This window comes from Cupressus sempervirens, chromosome 4, assembly GCF_028749045.1.
Source record: "Cupressus sempervirens isolate cs-2001-9-10 chromosome 4, ASM2874904v1, whole genome shotgun sequence".
In the NCBI taxonomy this organism is placed as follows: Eukaryota; Viridiplantae; Streptophyta; class Pinopsida; order Cupressales; family Cupressaceae; genus Cupressus; species Cupressus sempervirens.
Window position 1 is genome coordinate 520,578,338 of NC_143121.1, and position 5,518 is coordinate 520,583,855.

The following is a 5,518-nucleotide window of genomic DNA, read 5'->3' on the forward strand; positions in this document are numbered from 1 at the left end:
AGAAAAACACATGATAGAAATCAAGAGAATCATGAGGTATCTGAAAGGTACTAAAGACTATGGATTATGGTACAAGAACGGAGGCAATTTGAATTTAAAGATCTTCATAGATGTTGATAGGGTAGGAAGTGTTAATGATAGAAAGAGCACCAATGGTGGAGCATTTTTTCTTGATAAAAGACTAGTGTCTTGGACAAGAAAGAAGCAAAATTATATTTCTCGATCTATAGTAGAAGCAGAGCATGTTGCAACAACAGTTGATTGTTCCAATGTTGAAGCTAATGAAGCTGCAAAGATACATTCGATCCGGAAGGATCAAGTATACAAGCTATAATTGAGATCTGTAATTAACAATTCACTTTCATTAGAAATCAAGTCATCTTATTGTTACTCTCTAACAATTGTAGTAGTGATCTAAATCTCTTAACAGAGTTGGCTTAACAACTATTTGTAAATCCTCTAACAAGGTGGCATTTCTAGATTGAAGTGTCTAAAGACCTCTAACAAGGTCACTCCTAACAAGGTGATTAAATCTTCTAATAGGGTCACACCTAACAGTGTATTTTGTAACCTTTATTAGAGTTGGCTCCTAACAAGGCTCACTTAAGAAGAGTGAAAATCAACAACTAGTTGCAATTGGTGGTTTTTCCCAAACTGGGTTTCCACATTAAAACTTGGTGTCACTTATTTTTATGTTATTTCTTTCATGTGTATGCAACTAAGTTAATTAAGGTTAATCACAAAAAACATCTTAAGATTTGTATTTTAAGCATTTGTTGAGTAGCAGTTGTTATTTTGGTGGCTACCGAGTTACAACATATTATTAGTATTAGCTGAGTGTCTTTGTGTTTACCGAGCATCACTATTTTCAGTATTATTTATGTTTAGAGTTGACATCTAAGGGATCTGGGATTTTTTTTAGTGGTAACTAGTTCACCCCTCCCCTCTTGTTTAGTCCTCTTATATTTCCAACACAAGCAAGGCTTTCAGCTTGGAGGCAAGTGGAATCCTATAGTGGACTGCGCTGAAAGTGAACTAGAGGTACACCCTACCTCATATTAGGTTATATTTTTTTCTTACATGATTGAGACAAATAATTTTGTATCAACTATCATGTATTTCTAATTTGATATATTTTTCTCTTTGAAATGTAGGTTAAAATTGCTTTTGTTAGCAATCTTCCAAACAATGCTAATGAAGACTTTTAAAAAAAGTTGTTTGAACCTTTTGGGAAGGTATAGTTTTTTCTTTATTCTTTATTATAAAATGAAAATTTGACAATGGTGAATTTTCTCGGTAGGTTTTTTAGGTATTTGTGTGTGGCTATAGTTAGAAAGAGTTGCTATATCTAGAAAGAGTAATGTGCTTGTTAGCTTTGTTCACTTCTTGACACATGTTGTAAGTATAAAATCAGATGTCACAACAATAATTTGTCATAAGCATGCTTTGATTTTTTTGATGCCACAGTTTGATTGATATAAAATTACAAAAATTTTTAACACATTTGAGGTATGATGTATTCTTTTGAATTGTTTTCTTGTATTCTATAATGGTTGTTATGCTTGATTTCTTTGTTGAGTGCGGATGGTGCATATTTTGTGGTTCCTTGTTGAATGGGTATCATCTATTTTGTAATAGGACCTTGATAAAGCAATCAAATAATTTTTTTCTTGTTCACCCTTCCATTGAATATCACTTTTATTGTTTGTACATGATAGTTTTATTTCTTTTTTAAAGCTCCTATATTTTTAGTGTTGACCTAATATCAATATATAGATTATAAAGTCCATTAGAATTATCATTAGCTTCATTCACTGATAGTGTTATGTGGTTGTTCAACCATTGTTTGGGAGATACTTATTGCTTCGTTGATTTTCTCAATTAAGTAACAATTGCAAAGCCAATAGAGATGGCTAAGAAATGAAATCATGAAGACAAGTGTTCATAATCTTTCCAATTAACTTGTGCTCTGATTGATATATTCATCGCTCAATCTTCTTTAGCTTAAGAAGAAAGGGCTTTGGAGTGAATTTTTGTTATTGGGTATGAAATTGTCAAAAAAAGAAGAGATGAATTATTTTAGCTTTATGGCATTAATGGGGACTACAGTGGGTGAGTTTATAAAATGTCAAGTCAGATTGGGATGATGATGTGATAAAAAGTACAAGGTTTAAGGCATTTAGTGGGAAAAGGTTGGATTGGGAAACTAGGTTTCAATTATGGAGAGATCTCATTGTTAAGGTTGCTTGACATTTGGGCTTGAATTATAATTGATACAAAAGAGGTTAATTGTCTTATCTTCCCTTTATTGTTGGTATAATCTAATTATGCATATTTTTATTTTTATTTGGACATATGCACTATATGAAAAAACATTTTTTTCTTGCATAGAAATAGGAATTTGATTATATTTATGTTTTTTTTCTCAGTAAATATTTTTCAATATTTATATCTAGTAAGGCTATGTTAATATTTCATGCACTATGTTTTAAAGATTTGTGACCATGGATTCCTTTTGAATGGATCTATCAATAGTCCTATAACAAACCTCACTAAATGTCTATTTGGTGGTTTTACTGATGTGGCCAGATTCATACTTGGTTCATGGTAGAATTTGTATCCATAACCGATGGGAAGCTCTATCTTAGGCTATATAGACATATCATGCCTAAACATAGCCTACCCTCACCCTATTTATATTCTTCTATAGCTCATTTCAAAATTATGTACTCCTATTCATAGTGATGAGGAGATAATCAGACTGGATTATGTGCTCTTGATTAATGGGCCCTCAAACATGCTTAAATAAGGAAACTAGGTTCATACCCCTTGATATATTGGTAACTCAAAACCCAACTATTCTCAAAGCCAATTCAAATACAAACAAATTTATAGAGCCCTCTTTCAGACTGCAAGGCTCAAAGTTCAACCCCTTAACTATTTGTGGTGACAAGATCCAAAGATCATTATCCCTTGAGTGTATATTCTAGGTAAACACCTTAAAATGGCCTCAAGAATAAAGCTATTGGGATGTTCATTTGTAGGGATTGATATTTGTACTAGAGATTGAAGTTGCATGCTATATTCAACTACAATTGTCCACCTCTCACCTACGTGTAACACAATATGAGACTCAAAATAGAAAAGGAGATTGTGTGATATGAAAAAAAATTACTTACCCCTGAATTCTCTAGTACCTCATATACCATATTTTAAAATTGTAAATCTACATGGTTCTCTACGTTGATACAATGCTTTGCAACATAAGATTTAGCCTAGAACAAATTCATCTATCATTGTTTTCTATTTTAGTTTCATTGGTTATCCTACATTTGATGGACTAATTATATAAAAGATGTGAAATTCATATGAGCACAATGAGAGGAATACTCGATCACACTAGTCACTTTTTCTTCAAATTTTTTGAGATTCCAAAGTACAGCCATATCATTAATGTTTTGAAATCATCAAATTTTTGTGTCACTTAATAAAACTATCTTCTAATCACTTTAAACTTAAGAAATAATAGAGTTCAAAATTCAATAAACTTACTATTATTTGATAGGAGTCAAGTCATGTTTTGTTATCATTAAAAAGAGTAAGAGGGTGGTGGTTCATGGAATAGATTATGGACCTATTAATAGTACAATAATAACACAAGTACAATTTCAACACAATAACAATCTATCAAAAACCAAAAAAAAAAGTCAATAAAAAATGTATAGTAATGATGATATTAGCCTATTATTAGCCTAATATATAGTGAGACTATTCCATTTTTTTTCTTTTAAAATCTTGTTGTTGTTGATATTTCGACGTGGCCTATCATCAATGGTATGACAAGCCCATTGAATCATCTCTAGATGTCCTTGATATTTTGACACGGACTGAAGTCGATGGTATGACAAACCCATCAAATCATCTCTAGCGAGCGATAATATTTTGATACGGCTTGTCGTCGATGGTATAACAAACTTGTTGAATAATCTCTAGTTGGCGTCGATAGTTCAATGTTTTGAATTAGTTGTCTAACAAAGCCATGTGAGATAAATGAGGATGATTTCTGATAGATTAGCTTGTCAGTAAATCGACAGTTGTGGAGTCCATCAAACTTTCAACAAAATTCTAGCAACCTTGACTTTCAACATTGAAGTGTCGAGATTTCAACCACCCATGCATCAAAAAATAGGTCAAAATTTACTAGTGTGTTCTCTATGTTGATGATTTATTGATAACATGGGAAGATCATCTCATTATAAAATGCAAACATGATCTTTTGGCTCAATTTGATATGAAAGAGATGGGTCTTCTACACTATTTTCTAGGTCTAGAATTATGGCAAAAGGAGAACTGCACTTCCCTAACTCAAGGAAAATATAATATTGACATCTTGACCAAATTTGGGATGATGGGTTGTAAAAATTTGTGTACACCTGAGGAGACAAAACTTCATAAGCTCAAAAGTGAAGCATCTGAATATGAATCTACACATCCCACATACTATAGACATATAATAGAATCTCTAGTGTATTTGGTGAATACTCAACTTGATATTTGTTATGCAAAAAATATATTGAGTCAATTTGTATGTGACCCTAAGAGAATTGATCTAATGGAAACCAAAAACATTCTGAGATACTTATGTGGAACCATTGGACTTGGTTTAAAATAAGACATCGCTGAAATTTAACTTCAAGGTTCATATTCAGACTGGGCTAATAGTTTCATCAATCATAAAAGTAATATAGGATGTTGTTTTAGCCTTGGATTTGTTGTGATATCTTGGTTTATTAGGAAGCAATCAATAGTTGCTTAGAGTTATATTGAAGAAAAGTACATAGCTACCTCTATGGAAGCTCAAGAAGTAGTATGGCTAAGGAAGTTACTGGTTGGACTATTTGGGAAGTCCTTGAATCCAACAATTATAGACTATAATAATCAAAGCTACATCAAGTTGTTAGTAAATCTAATTTTTCATAATAGGTCCAAACACATAGAAATTCCCTACCACTACATAAGTGGTATGATAGATAGGGATGTTATCAAGTTGATATATATTAGCGCTAATGAGAAAAATGTCATCATATTCACTAGACCTCTTGCAAAGTTGAAAGTGGAATACTTTAGAGGTAAACTTGGCATGACTAAAATGTAATTGTAATTCCTAAGATTGAGTCTCATTCATGTTTAAATTTTATCTATATTCATTTATGTTTTAAATGTTAAAAGAATTATAATGCTGCATATGTAGATTATGTCATGAAAGGTGGCAACCTTGCATTTGATGTATTTATGAGGTGACTATTGTAAGGTGACGATCTTAGCAATAGCTTGACTTGTTATCAAAATAGAGCACATTATGTTGTTGTCCTAGAATGTACTAGGGATCATGATAAAAAAAGTATTATGATTGACTATGTTAAGTTGTTGTCCTGGAATGTGTTGGAAGTCATGATATTAAAATTGGTGTTCTTGAGTTTGTGATATATTACCATGGAAAACTACATTAAATTGTTGT